We start from the raw sequence: 26547 nt of genomic DNA on the forward strand, positions 1-26547 counted from the left end.
CTGTTCTTGGCTAGAGTTCTCTGTACCACCCTCTCCAAGATATGCAGGAGACAATAAAGAAATCCAGAGTACTCACTGCCGTGCTGTTCCTCCAGTCCCCAGATCCCCATGCAATCTGCCTCCTTTCCACCTTTCAGAATCTTCCTACTCTTGATCATTGTGTTATGTTAGGGATTTTTAGTTGTAAGAGGCAAGACCAGGAGGAATAAGGCTACTCCATCTTGGTGGAACTGGAAGTAGTCACTCAGAATCTAATTTTATCATATGAATGAATATATATTTTGCGTAACCAGGTTCAATGTAGAGTAAATTTATTTTTCTAAGTAAGAATTTTAAAAGAATCTTAGAAGAAACACAGAAGAATCTTAAAAGAAGCATTTAAGCTCTAAAGTCACTATAGGTTTGCTTAGTTGTTTGATTTTTACCTATAAAATGAGAAAGTTGAACCGGATGACCTCTGATATCTTCCCAGCTCTGGCAATCTAGGATTCTAAGTGCATTATAGAAATAGAATAAGTGATGATTCCAAGGCACTTGATACACACTTTCGGTCTTCATCATTACATTAAATCTTCAGAGACAGAACCTGACATTTTAACTTCAAGATCTAAGATTTTCTCTGTGACAGACAATCCATTTAGTGAATTTGGTTCTTACATTCAAATCTCTGTCCTCAGTACAAACAGAGTGTGACTGAGTATCAATATCGTTATTATAATTTTTACAAGAATTTATAAGAAGCACATATGTTTAAAGCTTCAGCTTCAGGTGGTGTTTCAGAGAGGGAGAGTCATCCTACTTAAGGCAGCAGCATGAGCTCTGGAGTAAGTAACCCTCCATCTATGTACTCTTAGTGAATTCCAACTCACCCACAACTTACCTGTGTGAACTGGAAAGGTCAATTAACTCAGATCTCTCACCTCTAAAATGAAAACATTTATCTATCTCACAGAGTTTATATAAGGATTACACAAGAAAAAGATAAATATAGGTAAATCTTCAAGTATTGTGTCTGGAAAAGATAAGTAGTCAACAATAGCAGCTAATGATAAAAATTTTCATCATAAAAATTCTTATCCTACTCACCCTCCTCCTCATCATTATCAGCCTTATCTCTATTCTTAATCTAAATGGCAGAAAGTGGTTTCTAAGAACAAAAGCTCCTGATTCCTCCTGCCTAAATTTAAAGGCCTTATCCTCCACTAGCTGTGTGACCTTAAACAGATTACTTATGCTCAGTGTGCCTCATTTTCTCTAAAATGAGAGTGATAATAGTGCCCAACTCATAAGGCTTATTGTGAGAATTAAATAAGCTAAATGGATACAAAGTACATAGAATCATGCTTGACATATACTGAGTACTCAGTAAACATTAAAAATTATTGTTGGCCTTCCCTGGTGGCGCAGTGGTTGAGAGTCTGCCTGCTGATGCAGGGGACATGGGTTCGTGCCCCGATCTGGGAAGATTCCACATACCGCGGAGCGGCTGGGCCCGTGAGCCATGGCCACTGAGCCTGCACGTCCAGAGCCTGTGCTCCACAATGGGAGAGGCAACAACAGTGAGAGGCCCGCATACAGAAAAAAAAAAAAAATATATATATATATATATATATATTGTTTACATCTATAAATGTATTGCTGTCTCTGAACCACCTGATATTGGAATATGAAGTCAGTTCAATCAACACTGAAGGAAACATGATTTCTGACTGAGCTGACTGGAAGTTTTTACATCAGTCAGTCATGCTCTCACTTTGTCAGCTATGCAAATACTTTAAATGTCCTAAATGACTCTAGTGAATACAAGATATCTGCCTTAAAATGGAAAACACTTCAGACAGTCATCCAGTCTACTTCTCCTAAGTCCCATAACCATTTTTAGGTACGTAAGATCTAGAGACCCTATTTGACTTTAACTATTTGTATGAGCTTTCAGAGTTCAGAACCTCAGTCCTAGGCTTCTCCATCAACCCCAACCATCCTGCCTCAAGAAAGATGGAGCATATTCATTGAGTTCCCCAAAATAGTGGTAAACTCCCAAACTGTTCTGAAAATATCCAAAACAAAGCTTCAAAACTGTTCTGGCAGTGTCTTATGAAAGCAGTATACTGCCAACCATATTTAAAATATAATGATCATATTCAAAAGTGGTAACAGGGCACTTCCCTGGCAGTCCAGTGGTTAAGACTTTGCCTTCCAATGCAGGGGATGCGAGTTCGATTCCTGGCCGGGGAGCTAAGATCCCAAATGCCTCACGGCCAAAAAGCCAAAACATAAAACAGAAGCAATATTGTAATAAATTCAAGAAAGACTTTAAAATACATGGTCTGCACCAAACAAAAATCTTTAAAAAAACAAAACAAAACTGGGAACACAATACATCCATACTCTAAGGATGGCAGTATAAAACTGTGGCACAATCTTTAAGAAAATAATCTGGGATTCACAGGCGAATTCTATCAAACATTTAGAGAAGAGCTAACACCTATCCTTCTCAAACTCTTCCAAAATATAGCAGAAGGAGGAATACTTCCAAACTCATTCTATGAGGCCACCATCACCCTGATACCAAAATCAGAAAAAGGTATCACAAAGAAAGAAAACTACAGGCCAATATCACTGATGAACATAGATGCAAAAATCCTCAACAAAATACTAGCAAACAGAATCCAACAGCACACTAAAAGGATCATATACCATGATCAATTGGGGTTTATCCCAGGAATGCAAGGATTCTTCAATATATGCAAATCAATCAGTGTGATACACCATATTAACAAATTGAAGGAGAAAAACCATATGATCATCTCAATAGATGCAGAGAAAGCTTTCGACAAAATTCAACTCCCATTTATGATAAAAACCCTCCAGAAAGTAAGCATAGAGGGAACTTTCCTCAACGTAATAAAGGCCATATACGACAAACCCACAGCCAACACTGTCCTCAATGGTGAAAAACTGAAACCATTTCCACTAAGATCAGGAGCAAGACAAGGTTGCCCACTCTCACCACTATTATTCAACATAGTTCTGGAAGTCTTAGCCACAGCAATCAGAGAAGAAAAGGAAATAAAAGGAATCCAAATCAGAAAAGAAGAAGTAAAGCTGTCACTGTTTGCAGATGACATGATACTATACATAGAGAATCCTAAAGATGCTACCAGAAAACTACTAAAGCTAATCAATGAATTTGGTAAACTAGCAGGATACAAAATTAATGCACAGAAATCTCTTGCATTCCTATACACTAATGATGAAAAATCTGAAAGTGAAATTAAGAAAACACTCCCATTTACCATTGCAACAAAATGAATATATCTAGGAATAAACCTACCTAAGGAGACAAAAGACCTGTATGCAGAAAATTATAAGACACTGATGAAAGAAATTAAAGATGATACAAATAGATGGAGACATATACCATGTTCTTGGATTGGAAGAATCAACACTGTGAAAATGACTCTACTACCCAAAGCAATCTATAAATTCAATGCAATCCCTATCAAACTACCAATGGCATTTTTCACAGAACTAGAACAAAAAATTTCACAATTTGTATGGAAACACAAAAGACCCCGAATAGCCAAAGCAATCTTGAGAACGAAAAATGGAGCTGGAGGAATCAGGCTCCCTGACTTCAGACTACACTACAAAGCTACAGTAATCAAGACAGTATGGTACTGGCACAAAAACAGAAATATAGATCAATGGAACAGGATAGAAAGCCCAGAGATAAACCCACACACAAATGGTTACCTTATCTTTGATAAACGAGGCAAGAATACACAGTGGAGAAAAGACAGCCTCTTCAATAAGTGGTGCTAGGAAAACTGGACAGCTACATGTAAAAGAATAAAATTAGAACACTCCCTAACACCATACACAAAAATAAACTCAAAATGGATTAAAGACCTAAATGTAAGGCCGGACACCATCAAACTCTTAGATGAAAACATAGGCAGAACACTCTATGACATAAATCACAGCAAGATCCTTTTGGACCCACCTCCTAGAGAAATGGAAATAAAAACAAAGATAAACACATGGGACCTAATGAAACTTCAAAGCTTTTGCACAGCAAAGGAACACATAAACTAGAAGAAAAGACAACCCTCAGAATGGGAGAAAATATTTGCAAATGAAGCAACTGACAAGGGATTAATCTCCAAACTTTTCAGGCAGCTCATCCAGCTCAATATCAAGAAAAACAAAGAAGTCCTAAATAGACATTTCTCCAAAGAAGCTATACAGATTGCCAACAAACACATGAAAGAATGCTCAACATCATTAATCATCAGAGAAATGCAAATCAAAACTACAATGAGATATCATCTCACACTGGTCAGAATGGCCATCATCAAAAAATCTACAAACAATAAATGCTGGAGAGAGTGTGGAGAAAAGGGAACCCTCCTACACTGTTGGTAGGAATGTAAATTGGTTCAACCACTATTGAGAACAGTATGGAGGTTCCTTAAAAAAGTAAAAATAGAACTACCATACAACCCAGCAATCCCACTCCTGGCCATATACCCAGAGAAAACCATAATTTGAAAATATACATGCACCCCAATGTTCATTGCAGCACTATTTACAATAGCCAGGACATGGAAACACCTAAATGTCCACCAATAGAGAGAGGAATGGATAAAGAAGATGTGGTACATATATACAATGGAATATTACTCAGCCATAAAAAAGAAAAAAATAATGCCATTTGCAGCAATATGGATTGACTTAGAGATTGTCATACTGAGTGAAGTAAGTCAGACACAGAAAGACAAATATCACATGATATCGCTTATATGTGGAGTCTAAAAAAAGGGTACAAATGAACTTATTTACAAAATGGAAGCAGAGTCACGGATGTAGAAAACAAACTTATGGTTACCAGGGGATGGGGGGAGGGATAAATTGGGAGATTCAGATTGACTTACACACACTACTATATATAAAATAGGTAACTAATAATAACCTGCTGTATAGCACAGGGAACTCTACTCAATACTCTGTAATGATTTATAAAATGGAAACAGATTCACAGACATAGAAAACAAACTTATGGTTACCAAAGGGGAAAGGTGAGGGAAGGGATAAATTAAGAGTTTGGAATTAGAAGATACAAACTACTGTATATAAAATAAACAAAAGGTCCGACTGTGTAGCACAGGGAACTATATTCAATATCTTGTAATAAAGTATAATGGAAAAGAATCTGAAAAAATATATATATAAGTGAATCACTTTGCTGTACACCAGAAACTAATACAACATTGTAAATCAACTACACTTCAATAAAAAATTTAAAATACATTAAAAAAATACTGTGTAATGACCTGTATGGGAAAATAATCTAAAAAAGAGTGTATATATATATATATATGTGTGTGTGTGTAACTGATTCACTTTGCTGTACAGCAGAAACTAACACAGCATTGTAAATCAACTATACTCCAATAAAAATTTTTTAAAAAAGAAAAAAGATGACATGGCAATGACATTCCGCCCCCCCCCACACACACACACAATAGCTCCTCACATAACTAACATAATCTCTTTGGTCATGAAAAAAGTTCAAAACCAAATTATTTTTTTATTCATTCTATAGTATAATGGTAAAAAGTGAAAGCTCTGGATTCAACCTGAGTTGAAACAGCTTCACCAGGACAGGTTACTTCCCTTTCGTCAACTTCAACATTCTCATCTGTAAAGTGCAAAGAGTAATAATGCAGAACTCAGGATTGTTGTGAAGATTAAATGAAATAATGTGAAGTGCTTAGCATAATACCTAGAATGTAGGAGATGTTCAGTAAGTGCTAGTGTTATTTATATTATTCCACACCTTAGCTGAAATGCATCAAGGAAACTATGCAGTCATCAAGATTGATACCACTACTTAATTCTAAATGGACAGAATGTAGCTTTCAAGATTCAACTTATTGAAAATAGGACAACGACTAAATTTTTTAAAAAAAGAAGAGAATATAATCTTATGAGAGAAGAAAGGATTGACGATACATGTACCTGAAACAAGATAATTACAAGTGAATACTGATGTTAGCTCTAGTTTTTCTGCCAAGGAAGGTATAAATGTCATCACCTTGGTTTTCATAGTCTATACTGTCCAATTAAACAACGCATACACTCTTACCTTCAGAAGCTAAATTTTCCAGAACCTCAAAAATGAATGTATGTTATTGACTATTACTTAATGAATGTCTTCAGTGTGGCACTCCCAAGAGACATGTATACCCTGTCCAAATAGAAAAGTGTTGTATCCAGGCCATCTGGAGTTCATAAGCAATAGTGTGGTGAAGGCATTTTAGACACTCAACTTCCTGGTGATCTTCCTAACTTTTGAGAAAGCGTTAAGAAGAATATCCCAGCTTTCTGTTTGGTCACACTTAAGATCAGCAATTTTGAAAGTCAAAATAAATATGAAAGTGAAATAATTTTTCTCAGTAGAATCTAGGATTTGCATTTCCAGGACAGCTATAAAAAAAAGAAAAAAATATATGAGAGTCACCAGAATAAGATTCTAGTTTACAGAAATAAGTGTATTATCCCCCTATCATCCCAGGGGCTCCAATCTCAAATTACATTTCTCTGGAAGTGAATATTAGACCAAATGTCTTCCTCTGTGGAAACTGAAAGAATGAGTCTATAGGAAAAAGGGAAAGTGACAGGCTTTTTCAAAGATGGCTACACCAATATATTTATCTCATCCACATCTTACAGTGGGAATGACATTCCTCCCACTGAGGAGGGGTCTGTACTCCCTCCCCTTGCATCAGAGCAGGAGCCTGTGACCGCCCAAGCTATTTCATGGCCGAAGTGATGCCAGAACTTTGGAAACTAGGTGTAATATGCATGAAGCTTCTACTTCGCTCTCTCTTTGAGGACTCGCACCTTTGGATCCCAGCCACAATGTTATGTATAATCTTGGGCTACATGAAGAAAGCACATGTAGGTGTTCTGGCAAAAAGTCCTGCAAAGGTCTAAGCCTACGTGCAGAATCCATTGCCAGACATGAGGGGGAGCAAGTTTTCAGGTGGTTCCAGTCTCAATCTGTTTGAGTCTTCCAGCTAATAAGCAAGGCTCCAAACATCACACAGCATAGACAAGCTATACCCACTGGGCCCTGTCTGTATACCCAAACCACAGATACTGTGAATATAATAAATGGCTGTTTTTCACCACTGAGTTTGTTATACAGTAACTGCAACAAGAAGTTAAAGTAGATTGCAGTGAAAAACTCTCCAACTCCTCGATAATCCTCCTTTAAGTACACCCTGCCTACTGGGAGGAGCTCTTTTCACCAGCACACGAGCTGGCTGTAGACTGGTTGTGAAAACTGGCAATTGGCCTTCTTGACTCTTGGGAAGACCATTTTCCAGAGGGGCAAACTTTTGAAACTAACAGGCAAGTGAAGCCCCACAAGTATAAAATTAGATTCAGATTCTCCTACAAATAACAATCTCAAAGTTCACTCTCATGATCCATCCCAAAGCAGTATTATACAGATTGTTTTTATTAGGACAAAAGAGTTGAAAATGAATTTGGAGAACATTGCTACCTCATGTTAGAGCAACGTTCAAATTCTCCTCGGCATCCTTAGTATTTCTCCGTAACACTCCATCCCACTCCTGGGCCCTTGGTGTGCTCGCTTGCTTTCCCTGCTTCCATAATGAGGTTAAATTCATTCATGCTGATGTATAAATTTAGCTGGCAACTAAAATTGGTGCATCTCTGTGGTAGCTTGCCACCCAGATCTTCCTTTTAGAACCAATACACTTACTTCCCCAACTGCCAGCTCAGCACAATCCATCTGTGTGAATTACCTATCCAAGTTCAAGGTCACAGTTCTTGCCTAGAGGCAACCCAGTGCCTCCAGTGACTGTTTCATGGGAGGATACAAGGTCTTTGCCTCATTTTAGGGTACCTCCAAGGTATCATCCCAGCTCCAGAGCGCTCTGTGGGCTCAGCTGCAGCCTCCGCTGCAAGTGCATCATAGATCAGCTTATCACTCTGTCCAATCCCACTTCTCTCCTCCCTTCCAGGTCATTCCCATTAGACCACCTATACCCAAATCTTTGTCTTTGAGTCTGATTCCTGGGAACCCAACCTGCCACACATCCCCAGTGGAATATTTAACAAAGGTCAAAGACCAAAAAGAGTGAAGCCTTAATTGTGGAATGTCATGTATTACCTAGCAGAGGAAGTGGGATTGAGGGTGAAATGGGAAAGGTCGTCCTGGCCCAAAGTCAGAATTTTTAATTTATTTTTTGGATAGTGACTTCCTGGAGTATGTACTGAGAAGGATCCTGAGGCAAAATCAGTGCCTGGGGGAGGAAATATCCTACAATCAGTCAATTATTGTGTACCTTGGACAAGAGATGGGCTGAGAAAGAACACATGTCAAGCAATTACTGATCTAGTAATAATTACTCAATAGATAGTATTTTAAAAATACATAATTTTGTTGCATCTTTATGCTTTTTATTATTGAGGTAAAATTCCCATACCATAAAATGAAATGCTAACCTTTTTATAGTATACAATGAATATAATTAAATACAGTCACAATGTTCAACTACTACCTAATTCCAAGACATTTCACCACCCCAAAAGGAAACCTCAAAGGCATTAAGCAGGGCCTTCCCTGGTGGCGCAGTGGTTGAGAATCTGCCTGCTAATGCAGGGGACACAGGTTCAAGCCCTGGTCTGGGAGGATCCCACAGGCCGCAGAGCAACTAAGCACGCGAGCCACAACTACTGAGTCTGCGCGTCTGGAGCCTGTGCTCGGCAACAAGACAGGCCGCGATAGTGAGAGGACCACGCACTGCGATGAAGAGTGGCCCCCACTTGCCACAACTAGAGAAAGCCCTCTCACAGAAACGAAGACCTAACACAGCCCAAAATTAATTAATTAATTAATTAATTAAAAGGCATTAAGCAGTCACTCCCCTCCCCACCCCCACCCCAGCCCCTGGCAACCACTAATCTGCTTTCCGTTTCTATGGATTTATCTATTCAGGATTGCTATGTCTTCTTAGATAACTGACTCCATTATCATTACATAATACCCCTCTTTATCCCTGATAATTACCCTTGTTCTGAAGTCAACTTTGTCTGAAATTAATATAGCTGCTCCAGCTTTCTTTTAACTACTGTTAGCATGGTATATGTTTCTTCAGAAGTTTCGTTTTAATCTATATGTGTTTCCATATTTAAAGTGGGTTTCTGGTTGACAACATATAATTGGGTCTTGTTTTTTGATCCCTTCTGACAGTCTGTCTTTTAATTGGTGTCTTTAGGCAATTAAGGTTTAAGTGGTTATTGACATAATTAGATTACTATCTACCATATTTGCTACTATTTTCTATTCATTGCAGTTGTGTTTTGTTTCTATTTTGTCTTCTGTATTTATGCTTTCTGTGGTTTTAGTTGAACATTTTATGTGATGCCGTTTAACCTATCAATTACACTTCTTTTTAAACTTTTTTTAGTGGTTGCCCTAGACTCTGCAATATACGTTCACAAACCCAATCCAAACCCATTTTCAAATAACTCTATACTTCTTCATGAGTAGAGCAATTACCTTAAACAAAGTACTCCTAATTCACCCTTCCCATCCCTTGTATCACTGCTGTCATTCACTTCACTTACCCATAAACTATAACCATGGAATCTACTGTTGCTATTATTATTTTAAACAAACTGTTATCTGTTAGCTCAATTAAGAATAATACAAGTAAAAGTTATTTTACCTTCACTTACTCCTTTTTCTAATGCTCCTCCTATCTTTATGTGGGTACAAGTTTCTGACCTACATAATTTTCCTTCTCTCTGAAGAACTTCTTTCAACGTTTCTTGCAAGGTAGATCTATTAACAGCAAATTCCCTCAAGTTGTGTTTATCTAAGAAAGTCTTTCTCCTTCACTTTTGAAGGATAATTTCAATGGATACAGGAGTCTAGGCTAGTGGGGTTTTCGATCAATGCTAAATATTTCACTTCACTCTCTTCTTGTTTATATGGTTTCTGAAGAAAAGTCAAATGTAATTCTTATCTTTGCTCCTCTACAGGTAAGCTGTTTTTTTCTCTAGCTTCTTTCAAGATTTTTTCTTTATCTTTGACTTTGTGCAGTTTTAATTTGATGTGGCTAAATGTAGCTTTTGTTTGTCTGTCTGTTTGTTTTAAAGCGTGTATCCTACTTGGTGTTCTTTTTTTAATTTTTATTGGAGTATAGTTGATTTACAATGTTGTGTTAATGGTGTACAGCAAACTGAATCAGTTATACATATATATATATACACACACACACATATATATCCACTCTTTTTTAGAATCTTTTGGTGTTCTTTGAGCTTCTTGGATGTGTGGTTTGGTGTGTCTGACATTAATTCAGGGAAATTCTCAGTCATTATTGCTTCAAGTATTTCTTCTGTTCCTTTCTCTCTTTCTTCAGCTTCTGGCATTCCCATTATCTGTAAGGCACACCTTTTGTAGTTGCCCCACAGTTCTTAGATATTCCATTTAGTGTTTTTGCATTCTTTTTTCTCTTTGTTTTTCACTTTTGGAAGTTTCTATTGATATATTCTCAAGCTCACTGATTCTTTCCTCAAGACATGCCTAATCTACTAAGGAGTCCATCAAAGGCATTCTCCGTTTGTGTTACAGAGTTTCTAATTTCTAGCATTTCTTCTTTATTGTTTCTTAGAATGTCTATCTCCCTGATTACACTACCCCTCTATTCTTGCATGCTGTCTATTTTTTCCACTACAGCTCTTAGCATATTAATCATAGTTTTAAATTCCTGGTCTAATAATTCTAGCATTGCCGCCATGAGTCTGGTTCTGATGCTTGCTCTGTCCCTTCAAACTGTGTTTTGTTAATTTCCCTTTTGTATGCCTTGTAAATTTTTTTTGGTGAAAGCTGGACATAATGTATTGGGTAAAAAGACCCATGGCAAATAGACTTCTACTGATGGGGAGAGGCAAGTATTCTATATTTCTATGGTTAGGTCTCAGTCTTTTAATAAGCCTACCCATAGGCTGTGACCTTTATAAATGCTTCTCAGTCCCACATCCTTTAGGGGAAACCAAAAAAGACTGGAGAGGAATGGAGAAGTATATTTCCCATCCCCCAGGTCAGTTATGCTCTCATGAAACTCAAGTATGTTAGACTCAGGTAAAATAATTTCTTTTGAGGGAAGGCCTTGTTAAGAACGGAATGCTCTGGGCATATTTCAGAATGGCTGCTTCTCCCTTTCCCTGACCAAAGCAGGAGATTTTTCTCCAGTCTTCACTGTGAGAACCTGGTGGAGCTCCTAGAGGGAAAACTCACAATAGAGAGGCCCCCTCAAGACTGTGTATCGCTGGAGTCATTTTTTACTCTCATACTTGTTCACACTGAGCCTCCAGCAAATCATCTACTACAGTTTAGGCTTTCCTACCCTGGGGAAGGAATGCCTATTTTTAGGGCCATTTTTTTCCTGCCCTTTTTGTCTTGTGGGTGGGTAACTCTGACTGCTATGAAAATCTTGATTATGTCAGGAAAGTTGACTAGGGAGAGGTAGCTCCCCTCTCTAACCATGAGCCATTTGGGGGTCTTTAAATCTATAGCAGTCATACAGCTACTCTGAAGGTGATTCCCTGATTCCCTCAGTTACAATTCCCTAAAGTGTCCTTTGCTTACAATAATTTTTAATTGGACCCCAAACAACTTTGATTCCTCTTTGCAAAACTGACATGCAAGAAAGACACCTCTAGCCACCCCTGGCATACCAATTGTCAAGCATTAATCTAAGAGACTGACAGGCATTTTCTGATTTAATTCTCAGGGTCAGCAAGTGGGAGGGGGATAATAAGATGCAGTAGCCCCATTTTATAGAAAAGAACACTAAGTCTCACAGAGGCGAAATCATTTGCCCAAAGTCTTGACCCCAGGTATGTCAAGCTCCAAAACTTTACTTAGTATATATTGTACCATACTATATGTAATATACTTTGTAAAAAATATTTTTACTTACTAGAGAATATTGCAGGACCAAAGAAACTTTAAGGAGAAGGAAATGTTCTATGATTTTTCAGTATCCTTTCCTCTGTATATGTCTGAGATCCAAAGACTAGATAGCCAGCCTCCTGTGTCTAATCTGGTCTGCCTTGTGTTTTCTATTAAGTTTATGTAGAGGTAATACATTTGGGCCCTAAAATGTTATCACAGGTCATTAAAAATAGACCATGAAAATTTACTACCATTATTATTATTATAAATTAAGAAATATTTGACTTAATGCTAATCCTTCAAGTGTTAGGAGTGCTGACTGAATTCACTACTTTGTTTTCCTTTGCCTAGCTGGTTACTAGGATTGTGAAAAGCAAAAACAAAATAATATGAAACAGAGCAAAGGCCCCACTAAAAGTGGGTTCTCCAAAACTCCAAAATTTCAAAATGCATGGGAAAAGTATGAGATTCCTTAAAGAAAGAAATATCCCCTCTTCAGAGCAACAATCAGGAGGAGATAAGTCCTGTGTGTGAGGACACACAGACTGGAAGACAGACAATCCCTGCAATGAATTAAGCACTGTGTAGGACGTCACAGATTAGAGAGCATATGACACATTTGCCCAGGTGCACATTGTTAGTTGACAGAGCTGTTAGTTGACAGAGCTGAGATCTGGTGCTCAAGTACTTTAAGGTCATCTCCATTGGTTCACGGTAATTGTTCTCAATTACCCCAGCTGCAGCATTCTGCAAAGAAATTTTGCAAATGTGTATATATTTTTCTAAGCAATACCTGAAATGCAGGAACTCAAGTGTGTTTATTTAGGTGTCAGTGCCCCAAAAGGGAAAATTCCAGAATGCAGTCTGTAAAACTAACTATGCAATCATAACATCTTTGAATTTATATTACAGCAAATATGCATATTTTCCCTTATCACTCTGATGAAAAGTCAAGAGATGATAACCTTTAAAATGAGTAGATAAGAGCTCATACTCTTTACGTAAGGCTGCCTGAATCTGAATCCCCACTTCATCACTTCCTATGTGGCCTCTGTTTCTCATTCCCTAAGGATGGTGATAGTAAAAGTATTAGGCTCATTAGTTGGTTGTGAGAGTGAAATTACATTATGCATGTGAAGTGCTTGATATTTAATAAGTGCTAAGTGAATGCTGGATATATAGACATAATTAGTTTAAAATGTTAGATAGTATTGGTATTAGTGGTATTCACTGTTTGTGAAGCATTTCAATCCAAAGGAATTATTCTTAGCTTAAATGGGCACTGGTTTGCAGTTTATTAAAATAACATAATTATTCAGGGTCTTTTTAATATTAAGCTGGTTTAATACAAAAATAATAATATAAATTAAAATAAGTATATCTACTGTCTACCCTTTCTTTGGGTAGAGACCCGCCTCTGCATTCTATTGAAACCTCAGCTGGAGAGACTCATCCATTATCTTGGATGTCTTGGATATTTCTGATCCCAGATCAATACGCTGCATAGAAGGAGCTGAAAACTCAAACTTGTAATGACTAAATCTAGACTCAAAGAATTAGATATCTGGAAATCATCTTCAAGGTCATTTATATAACTAGCCAAAGACGATATATTTAGTTATAGCCAGAGCTGGGACTAGAACCACATGTAACTTCAGTCACTATTTTTTCTCCTTTACCCTGCTACCCTTCACTTCCCATGGCTGTGCAATCATTCAGCAAATATCTACTGGTTGCCTACTGTGTGTCAGGCTCCATTTTAAGTCCCGATGATGCCTCAGCAAACAAGATTGAGTCCTGACCTACTGGGAATTAGTGGTCAGGCCACCCCACATCATTGCCACTGTTCAGATTTCTACATTTAGTAACTCTTTTCTTTTTTAAGTGCTATCAAGCTTAAAAAACACAACTTTCTTTTTTTTTCTTGCCAGGGGAAATATAGTTGCAAGTGTTGGACATTTTGTTGTAGACAGTGATAGGCATGGTGAGACATTCATGCCCACAGGAAAGAGCAAAATGTCCTTAAATGACAACGGAACATTTTGTAAATAGCTTTCCAGGGTGAACTCAACCAGATCAACTGCCTGATGGAGTTTATGTCACTTTCCTGTAAGTTTCTTATTGTGATACTACTAATCAGAGTTATAACACTCAACAAGTCCAAGTCCAATCTGCTTCCACATGATCGTACATCAGAGAGCTAAAGAAAGATACTGTGACCGCTCCTGAGGTGTTGGCTTCTCTGAGTTCAATGTTAGTATATCGTCCATCTGCATCACCAGACCCATTTTCCACTCTTCTCCACCCTGCCCTGTGCTCTGACTCGTGTGAACCTTGGGCTATATTCATGGGCTCTCTTGCTCTCTGTTTATTTTTGATCAGTGGGAAGCCCCTCCGGATTATTGGAGGGAAGGATGAGAATGCAGACGGAGTACACATTCACCTGGCTCCCTCCTTGCAAGGTTTGTGTGGTCTTGTTTTATTCTTTTACCTAGATCATCACATTTTTTTCTGACAGTTCTTTCCATGTTCCAGTAACTATCTCCTCCTTCTCCCTGTCCAGCTTAGGGTTCAGAGTGGTTTCCCTCCTGTTTCCAGCCTCAGGTTATGTCACTATTTCTTATGACTTCCCTACACTCTCCCATTCCTTTGCAATCAGTGCTCATTATCCTGTTTGAGTGTATAATCTGTTTCCCATCAGGACCCTGCCTGATACAGTTCCTTTATCATTTGTTCTATCACACAGTTTCAAGTTCTATCATCACCTTGGTTTCTTGCTTTCCTCTAGGGGGAAGTGGGCGTGGCTATTAAGGGGCAATAGGAGAGATCCTTCTGTTGATGGAACTCTTCTATATCTTTACTGTGGTGGTCCTCACAGGAATCCCCACATGTGATAAAACTGCATAAATACACACACAAATGAGCAGGTACAAAACTGGTGAAATCTGAATAAGGTAGATGGATTGCATTAATGTCAATTTCCTGGTCACAATATTAAATAATTATCTCAAAATGAAAAGCCTAATTTTAAAAATCAATCACACTTCTATATACTAACACAGAATATGTGGAAACCAAAATTAAACACATGATACTGTTTACTGTCACTTCAAAGAAAATGAAACTTTGAGGTATAAATCAAACAAAACATGTACCAAGGGGTAGGTACAAATATTAAACGTGCAAATACCCTTCTAAAACTTACAAATAAAAAATAATGTATCTGACATATCCATTTAAAGGGAACAACAGACTAGACACACGCATAAGGAACATAGATGGATCTTCAAAATGGGGCTCAGTGACACATTTGGAAATGATGTGTAATATTAACAACAGATACATAAATTTAAAACAAACACCCACAAACAATAATATACATTTTATTAACACTCATGAAAAGAAAAGTATATGCATCAAATGTTTTAGAATGATTGCCTATGAGAAGGTGAATGGGATTGGGGGGTAGAAAGAAGAGGAACAAATGAGTAAATAAACAGGAGAGGGCCCTGAACAATTAACTCTAGGAATGTGATTAACTCAAGCCTCTAGATTTGATGTTGAAATCACTCCACCCCCCACCCCCGCCACACACAAAAACAGATTTTTTTTTTACCAGGAGAAGAATACTTAATCACTGATTGGCTTAGACATACAGAAGTATGGAGGTGATAACATGAAGACCAGTTTTTACTCGGTTTTATCCTTTTATTAAAATTCTCTGTAGACAATGCTCCCGTTTATTGCCTATGGTTTGGGGGGCGTGGTGGACCACTTCCACTGCCCCACCTTTGTCAGGCCACTGCTAACAAGAAAGTGCACTAATCAGTGTTGAACTTGTGGTTTCCAAACACATTATTTTAGTGTGTGCAGGTGCTGTTGGTTACTTTGAGTAGAATGAGTTTTTGGTCCTTTTCAGGGCTTCAGTTGCTTATAGCCTAGGGTGGGTTACAACGCACACCACTGTGAGGTAGGTGGCCCGAAGGCAATTATGTTGCGTTTGTTGCCTTTTTGTTGGGAGTGTGTCATTGCCACCCCACACACATTACAGCTCTTCCCATTCACCCCACTCCCACCCCACGCACCCTCCAAGAAATACCAAGTCCTTTTACTCCTTGACCCTGAGATAAAGCGTTAAGGAAGGAAACTGATCTTCAGGGCTCAGTCCTGAACTAGTCTTTATCCCTAATGTCTGGCTAACCAGCCAGTGGTAGGCCTGAGGGCCACAGGATGCCCCTGTAAATAACCTTGAAATTTCTTTCAAATCTATAATTATTTCAAAATAAAAGTTAAAAAATTAAAAGAAAGGAGGGAGACAAGGGTAGAAGCAGTATGCCTCTAGTGTCCTCCAACAGGAGTTCCCACAACTTAATAATGAGACAAAAACTAGACTAGAGCCCTGATTCTTGGCTCAGCGTTTGTCCAGCTCACACATCTTCATCTCATACACCAGAATATCAAGAAAGGCCTATCACGATGCCCTGCTGACTTCCAGATGCAACAAATTTATAGCATTCCCATGACCACAGTCTAAACACTCGTAAACAGAGAGAATGCTGTTACTAAGGTCTGCCTAATGCTGTTACAAAGGTACACCTAATGCTGTTATTGAGGTATGCTTATCCTGTTACTAAGGCATACCTACATTTTTCTTAGTGAATCCCAGATGGTGTCTTTTGGGCATTACTTTCATTTATTAAATGCTCATAAGCTAATTTCTAAGAGGTTTTTTTTTTGGACTCCTGTCTGCAATGAGTAGAGAATATCTTTTATGTGATGATATTAGAAAAAAAAGTCAGCAGACTGTATCAAATAGGACAAGTCAAAAAATGATTTAAATTGCTGTAAATAGCAGACTTCCCTTCCCTTATATGATTGTTTTCTAAATTTATTTACCTGGACTTTTGTTGGTTAGGAGTTTTTAAGTTACTGATTCAATTTCATTACTAAGAGTTTGTCTGTTCATATTTTCTATTTCTTCCTAATATCTTAACCTCACACCTGTCAGAATGGCTATCATCAAAAAGAACACAAATAACAAATGCTGGTGAGGATGTGGAGAAAAGGGAACCCTGGTACACTGTTGGTAGGAATGTAAATTTGTGCAGCCACTGTGGAAAACAGTGTGGAGGTTTCACATAAAACTAAAAATAGAACTACCGTATGACCCAGCAATTACACTCCTGGGTATATATCTGAAAAAAATAAAAACACTAATTTGAAAAGATACATTCACCTTAATGTTCATAGCAGCATTACTTACAATTGCCAAGATATGGAAGCAATCTAAGTGTCCATCCACAGATGAACGGATGAAGAAGATGTGGTGTGTGTGTATATATATATATATATATATATATATATACAGACACACACACAAACACACAATGGAATACCACTCAGCCGTAAAAAAAAAAAAACAATGAAATTTTGCCATTTGCGGCCACATGGATGGAGCTGGAGGGCATTATGCTAAGTGAAATAAGTCAGACAAAGACAAATACTGCATGATATCACTTATATGTGAATCTAAAAAATACAACAAACTTGTAAATATAAGAAAAAGGAAGCAGACTCACAAATACAGAGGACAAACTAGTGGTTACCAGTGGGGAGACAGAAGGGGGGAGGGGCAATATAGGGGTAGGCGAGTAAGAGGTACTATTATGTATAAAATAAGCTACAAGGATATATTGCACACCACAGGGAACATAGCCAATATTTTATAATAACTATAAATGGAGTATAACCTTTAAAAATTGGGAATCACTATATTTTACACCTGTAACATATAATCTTATACAGCAATTATACTTCAATTAAATAAATAAATAAATAAATAAATGTATTTGTTTACCAAAAATGTCTTGAAGGGTCTGCTGCTACTCAATGCAAATTTATCGAAGTATTAGGAACACATTCAGTGCATATTTTGTATTAAAATGTTGCAATTGACTTTATAAAGTAACTCTCATTGATATCTTTAGTGATTCTTTTACATTTTCCACCAAAATGAATGAGAAAAAGTTAAAGGTCCTCAGCGTGCACTGAGTTCATTTTTACTGAAATTTTCCATTTCCGACATGTGCAGTTTTCAAGAATATTTTTCCTCCTGCCAGGTTGAAGAGCACACTCAAGGTGACTCTCCCGTGTCACACTGCACATCAGAGACACATCCAGGTCCAGAACCAGGGGCGCCTACTTCCTTGTTCAGTTCTTGCTTTCTGGGCTGCTGTACAAGTGGTGATATAAAGTGACACTCATGTCATTATAATAACCCTCAACTACTTTTGCAATGATTTCCTTCACCGTCTTGTATGTTTTAACTATAGAAGGCAGGTTTAAACACTCCACAGGGCACCAGATACAGGATGGAATCTGCTTGAGCGTTTGCTTCACTCTGGCCACAAAGGGCAGGTGTTGGAGGTCAGCCATCCATTCTCGAGTCCAAGCACAAAAGACAGGAAAGAGCTGTGTGAGGACGATGGGAGGGGTACTTCCCACACACTTTGCCAGGATTCGCCACATGGCTTTGGACAACACCAGAGCCTGCACCTCCACTGCAAGCTCCCTGCCACTTAACACGCCTACTGCTAGGAGCAGATTCCTGCACCAAGACCCGACCACGTACAGGCTCTGTCCAAGCATCCAGTACCAGTCAGAGTGCAGGAAACAGGACACATAGAGAGACAAGGAGCTGGGCACATGGAGACCATCAGGGAGAGGGCAATAATGCAGAGCTCGCAGCAGCCCATCCACTGTCACCTCAGACCTAAAGACACGGGAAGAGGGAGTGGTCACCCAAACCTGGAAAGATCACTTATCATGAGGACAAGGCCATCTTGGGAAGAGCAGTGACCTCTCCAAGAGACTGAGCCAGTCCTCGATGACTAGCAGGGAGGGAGCCAGGAGATGAAGCACCCCACCCCCACTCTCCCCCCCCAACTCTCCTTGGGGCTCCCCAGCCGCCAAACCCAATGGAGGTCCTGGGGGCCCCTTGATATAATCCACAGGACACTGCCTCCCAAGATAGAGAGGGAGTCGAGAAGGGCAGAGAGTGGATCTGGATGCGCAGAGGGAAGATGCCCAGCAGAGATACAAAACGCACAGCAAACCCAGGAGGTGGGCACCATTTACCATTCCCACTGACAATTCAGGGAATCGAGGCTCAGAGAAGCCAAATAACTTGTGCTACACTGTGAGGGACGACCGAGACTCCAGTTCTCCAGGCCCTGCGTCTTGTGTTCTCTCTGGTCATCTGGATAAACCGCATGCCCTCTCTAGGCTCCAGTTCCCCATCCATGGGATGAGGGAATTGGGATAACTGATGCTAACCTTAGAAAATGTGCTATGATTCTATAATTCTCACTTTTAATAACATTATGATTCCTCTAAATTTTCATCACTATGATTCTAGCCAACCAGTCTTACAACCCGGAAGTATAAAATGACAAGCGAGGGGCCATCCCGGCTGGAGCTGCCCTCTTGCTCTTTCTAATTCAGTCATCCCTGGACGGACACCAGACCCAGTCGGCCCCTAAGAACAAGGTCTCTGGTTGAATCTGGGGGATTATCCTGGAAAGAGGGCGCTTTAGACAGAGGTAAACCATAGAACAAAGACTGTTAAGCCACTCAACAACCCTTGAAGAAGCATGTGTTCTTTGTCGAGCACAGAGATACAGAGACCAATAAGACATGGTTCTCGTCACACGCTTTCTGAAGAAAATGTATCTGCTCCATGCCTTCCCGAATGGGTACTTCCCCATATGGCATCCTGAACAGATGTCTCAAAGTCATTTCCATGCTAATAGAAAATAAACCTGAATTCTTAAAATCAAACGTTCTGAATATTCAGACATTTTCTACAATGCTCAACACTTTGTTTTTTTTTCCTCTGAAATGCCTAAGGCTATGGAGTGTGACCCTTTATTACTAAGCCTAATATGAAAAATGCTTTAAAGCCACATGATGGATGGAATATCAGTTTGCAGTAAGAAATACCTTCAATTGTACATATCAAAGAGAGAGAAAAAAGCATTCTGATTTCTTTTTACCCCGTGGCCTGACAACTTGAAAGAATATTCTTTTATTCCAAAGAGGCTATTTGGGGGCACTTTTCTGGAAATCAATGCTAGGTATTTAGGTATTTTGAGAGTGAACAGAAGATCGTGCTGTTAAAAGTTTTTGCCTATCATAATAACAAATCAATAAAATAAAAACAAAGACACAATACACATAGGAACAAAACAAATGTGGATTCTTTAAAAAGACTAAGAAAACAGGTAGATATTCAACAAGAATGAGCAAGAGAAACAAAAGAAGGCAAAAATAAACACTATTAAGCATGAAAAGGAGCCATAACTATAAATACAGTAAAGATGTTTTTTTTAAGTATGAGAATTCGATTCTCTACTTTAAAGCAGTAAAATAAAAAAAAAGAAGAAATGGAAAAATCTCCTAGAAAAATATGTTACCAAAATTGACACCAAAAAATAGAAAAAGAACAAAAGCTGTTGAATGTATCTTTATAAGTTCAGTCTAAAGCTCTAATTCAGAAGTAGACAGTACAAAAACAGGAAAGCAATAGGTCAATCTCAGTTAAAAACATCAAAGCAAAAATCCTAAATAAGACATTAGCAAACATATCCAGCAGTGTGGTGTGTATATAAATGTATATTTATTTTTAAATATATGTTTTTTTTTGCTTTTTTGTTTTGATTTTTTTTTGCAGTACGTGGGCCTCTCACTGTTGTGGCCTCTCCCGTTGCAGAGCACAGGCTCCGGATGCATAAGCTCAGCGGCCACAGCTCACGGGCCCAGCTGCTCCACAGCATGTGGGACCCTCCCGGACCAGGGCACAAACCCGCGTCCCCTGCCTCGGCAGGCAGACTCTCAACCACTGTGCCACCAGGGAAGCCCTAAAATATATGTTTTTTGATATGATATACATCATGTATCATATATATCATGATCACATATATATCATATTTATCACATGGTAAATATATGGTGTGCGTGAGTGTTTGTGATGACCAGTAAGGTTTATCCCAGAAGCTCAAGGAAGATTCAACATTAGAAAATCATACTGTAATTCACCACACGGACAGATTAAGAAGGAAAGACTAATCATCACAATAGATGCAGAAAAAGACATTTATAAAATTTAGTACCCATTCACAATTTAAGAGTACAGTAAAATACCTAGCCAACCAAGAATAGAAGGAAGTTTTTACTCAGCAGTTTCTACTAAAAACCTACAATAAACTTTAGGAACATATTTCCTTTAAAGTCAGGAACTAGAAAAATATGTTTTTTCTAACAACACTCCACTCATCATTGTGTGACATATTGGGCTGACACAATAAACAAAGGAAAAGGAGTAAGAGAAATAAGGATTTGAAATGGAGAAAAAAAAAGAATCATGTGCACAAAGGACTGTCTACATAGAGAATCCATGAGAAACTACAAACAATTAAAAGTCATAAGAGAGTTTGGCAAGAATGCTGAAGACAAGATTAATATACAGACATCCATGGCGTCCTTATCAGCAACAATGAATTAGAAAATGTAATTTTTAAAAGATCCCATTAGCAATAACAATAAACTATGACAAACCTAGGAATGAATCTAAAGAAAGAGGTGCAAGAGTTAAATGAAAGCAAATTATAAAACTTCACTGAAAGTCCTAAGACCTAAATAAACAGAGATATATCTCATGCTCAGAGATGAGAGGATTCAACATCAACATCAGTTCCTCCTAAGTTAATACATAAATTGAATGTAATTCATATTAAAGTCCTAGAAAGGTTTGTTTTTTTGTTTTTGTTTTTGTTTTTGTCTTTGTTTTGCGGTACGCGGGCCTCTCACTGTTGTGGCCTCTCCCGTTGCAGAGCACAGGCTCTGGACGTGCAGGCTCAGTGGCCATGGCTCACGGGCCTAGCCGCTCCGTGGCATGTGGGATCTTCCCGGACCGGGGCACGAACCCGTGTTCCCTGCATCAGCAGGCAGACTCTCAACCACTGCGCCACCAGGGAAGCCCCTTAGAAAGGTTTTTCATGAACATTTTTAGCTGGTTTTAAAATTCATATGGAAGAATTAAAGTCAAAAAACAGCCAAGACGATATTGAAAAAGTGTAAGATGGACACTTGTCTTACCAGATATCAAAACATTTATTAAAGCCTTATGATTAAGACACAATAGGATTGGTACAGAGTTAGACCAATGTAATAGGGAGAGCCCCTCTGTGTATAGGAACTTGTGATGTGACAGAGGTAGCATTATAGAACTGCGGGAAATGACTGAACTATATATTAAATGGTTCTGGGACAACTGGTTATTTACAGGGGAAAAAAATAGATCTCTAACTCATGCTGTATCCAAAAATGAATTCCAAGAGAATTACAGTTAACTTTAAAAGATTTAGGAAAAAATACAGACACTATTTTTATAATCCCAGACTAGGCAATGACACAATAGCACAAACCATGAAGCAAAAAAAAAAAAAAAATATTGACCAATATGATTTTAAAACTTTTGTGACAAGACACCAGAAAACACAGGTGAAAGGCAAGAAATGGACAGAGCTGGAAGCTGTAAGAGGCCAGCCTTGCTGACACCTTGATTTTAGCTCTTTAAGACTCAATTTGGACTTCTGACCTCCAGAACTGTAAGAAAATTAATTAGTTCTGTTTTAAACCAAACCAAACCAAAACAAAACAGAAATGGAGAGAGTAGTTTTGTTTTTGTTTATTAAGTATCCAGGATATATAGTGAATGTTTGGTAACTGTAAGGAAAAACACAAGTAACCCACTACAAAAAATGAGCAAAATCTATAAACTGGCAATGCATAGAAAAAGAAACCCAAATGACCAACAATCATGAGAAAGAAAAGCATAAATCACCAGAAATCCAGAGAAGTATAAATCAATACCACAATGAGATACCTTTCAATCTATCAGATTAGCAAAATGTAAAAGCCTGATTATGCCAAGAGTTGGAGAAGATGCAGAGCAACTAGAACTCTCATACACGGCTCTGGAAGTGCAAATTGAGAGCAATTCAGCAACATCTACCAAAGTGGATGATGTTTGTCCCCTAAGACCCAGAAATCCACATCTGCATCTATACCTTTGAGAAGCTCACATGTCCACATGGAAACAAGCCCAAAGAAGTACACAACAGGGGCTTCCCTGGTGGTGCAGTGGTTAACAGTCTGCCTGCCAATGCAGGAGACACGGGTTCGAGCCCTGGTCTGGGAAGATCCCACATGCCGCGGAGCAACTAAGCCCGTGTGCCACAGCTACTAAGACTGCGCTCTAGAGTCTTCGAGCCACAGCTACTGAAGCCCGCGAGCCTAGAGCCTGTGCTCTGCAACAAGAGAAGCCACTGCAATAAGAGAAGCCACTGCAATGAGAAGCCCATGCACCGCAACGAAGAATGGCCCCGCTGGCCACAATGAGAGGAAGTCCGCGCACAGCAATGAAGACTCAATGCAGCCAAAAATAAATAAATAAATAAATAAATAAATTTATTAAAGAAAAAAAAGAAGTACACAACAACTGTCTGTAAAATGAAAAGGTGGAAACAATCTAAACTCCCATCAATTAGAGAATGGATATATTATGATATATTCACTGAAAGGAATTAATACAGCAGGTAAGGAAACTAGCTCTACATCAATTAATTAGGATAAATCCTAAAAACGTAACTTTGAGTGATAAAGCAAGCTGAAGAAAGATGGATTACTGAGTAAGAACATTACCGTAAATGTTTTAAACTCACAAAATAACACCAGTTATTATTCATGACACATAGCCAGGAGCCAAATGCAACAACATGCATGTAACAACACAACTTTGGAAGACTGGCTGCCTCTAGGAAAGCTGCAGGGGAATGGGATCAGGGTGAGGTAGAAAAGAGGCTTTAACTGCAACATTTTCTGCAAAAAATAAAAAAACTTTAAAAAATGTGGCTAAATGTCAACATTTATTAAATCTGAGTAGAGGGCGAAACAAAAAAAAAAAACGTTTTCGCCTATCAATATTTAGAATATTTCCTATTTTATTTTTTAATTAATTAATTAATTAATTTTATTTTTGGCTGTGTTGGGTCCTCATTGCTGTGGGCGGGCTTTCTTTTAGTTGCAGTGAGCAGGGGCTACTCTTCTTTGCCGTGCACGGGCTTCTCATTGCAGTGGCTTCTCTTTGTTGCGGAGCACGGGCTCTAGAGCGCAGGCTCAGTAGTTGTGGCACACGGGCTTAGCTGTTCCGTGGCATGTGGGATCTTCTTGCACCAGGGCTCAAAACCGTGTCCCCTGCACTGGCAGGCAGATTCTTAACCACTGCACCACCAGGGAAGCCCCTATGTTAATTTTGTCATGTTACCAGTGACAATGTAGATAAAAACCTAGAATAGTACAGAATTGAAATTTGCCCCACATTTTTCTTTACCCCCACATGTATCCTGATGAGAAGAGCTTCCTGTTTTACTCATATTTTAGATTCAATCATCTTTCCAAGACCTTCTGAACTCCAAGCAGAAAAGCACCACCTGAAGGTCAAAGACAGAGGCACTTAGGTCTGTGGTCCACACATGTCTCCAAGGTGAACCCCAAGGTGTCTTGTCCCTCTAACCCATGTGACTCCACCAAGAAGGGGTTTTATTACTATAAAGATTAAACTGTTTGATATTTAAAAATCATTTTATCAATTTCTATAGACTTAATGAAATTATAAGTTTCAGGAAATTATAGTACAAAGCAGAAATGTCATAAAGCCAATAATAGCCTCGCTGGCATAAAAGATGATCCCCATGGCTCCACGCATAACCCACGTCACTACTGTGCAGCCCACATTCAGCTTGAAGTCAGCTCTTCTCATTCACCCTGGTTTACTTTCCTCTCCAGCTGATGGCTATTCTGAATGGGTGCACTTGGCAGATATCAACATATTTGCCAGGCATACTGACCTCAGTTAGAGACTATTGAGTTCACTACCCCAGGAACATAAACATTTAAGGTGCATTGAAAACTTTGTTTTAGAATTGCCTTTCCAATCATTAAACAATAAGCAACTTTTTCCTGCTATTTACTTTTCTGTTGTATAGCACTTTACATTTAATAGAACATTTGCACCTTATAAAGCATACATTTCTAACACAGGAACATATAAGTATAGGTAGGATGGGTGGCGGTTCTTTCTCATTTACATTCACCAGAACAGCGGGCTCCAATGGGCCACTGGATGAACACACACAGACCTCCATTTCTAATAGACCCCTTCTGCTCCTTACATAGGGGACACAATCCACCTTTCACCTAAGGTTCACACACTCCCTCTGAAGCCCTTTCGGTTCAATCAGAATCAAGAGCTGTCATCTGTGAAGCTGTCAGGATGTCACAGAGGAGAACATGGATTCCACATGCTCTGCTGGGGGGATTCCAGGACAAGGAGGAAAGTAAGGGCAGAGAGATGTCCGGTTTTCCAAAAACTGGACCTAGAATTAGCAAAGTTCTCACTCGGGGTGAGCTTGGCTCTAGGATCAATGACAATTACCCACTGGCAATGATAGAAGAAAATATGATTCTCACTAATAATGGTTTGTTTCAACAAAAGTCTGCAGTTAAATTTATTTTGTCCTTACGTGGGAAGATGCTTACATTTCGCCAGGATCAATCTGATCATGAGAAGAATTGTGGGTGCACTGCTGACAGATAACAAGGACTACAAATGGTGACAGAATCCCATGAGGTCACCCCCAGAAACAGCCAAAGTCATGAAGACATCGTGTCATATTACTGAACATCCAGATGGACTTGCAGCCAGAATGCATTCTGCCCCTAGGAGCCCAGCATTGGATGCCCACACTGGAGAAGCTCATGGGGATGCCAGCGTCCACTTCTCAGCATGTTCCCCATTGAAATCCCTGATCATCTCCTGAGCTCCTTCCCTGGGCCAGGCACTGAGCTGTGAGGGACACTGCGATGAATTGGACATGTAGCCTCCATGGGAAATAGCATGTGATATGGCATGAGCAAGAGAGACAGTTAAAGAGGGGTAGGGGACATTGTCAGGGCTCAAAGAGGGACAGATCATATATTCACAATGGCCATGATGTGGAAACAACCTGTGTCCATCAATGACTGAATGAATAAAGAAGATACACACACACACACACAATGGAATACTATTCAGACATGAGAAAAAAGAAAATCCTGCCATTTCCAACAAGATGGATGAGTCTTGAGAGCATTAAGCTAAGTGAAACAAGTCAGAGAAAGACAAATATGTATGATCTCACTTATATGTGGAATCTAAAAAAGCAAAACTCGTAGAAACAGAGAGTAGGCTGGTGGTTACCAGGGGCTGCCAACTGTCACTTATCAATGAGTTCCTGAAGCTACTTCTTCTTATACCCATTATATTTCATTAATTTATGTTACCTGTCTGACCCCCGTAGGCCTTGACTTTGCAATGCCTGTTCTCATTCAATCTCCTCCTTTTCCAGATAAGAACACAGCAACCCAGAAGGAAATGAAAG

This window comes from Mesoplodon mirus (assembly GCF_964341445.2).
Source record: "Mesoplodon mirus genome assembly, chromosome: X".
Taxonomy (NCBI): Eukaryota; Metazoa; Chordata; class Mammalia; order Artiodactyla; family Ziphiidae; genus Mesoplodon; species Mesoplodon mirus.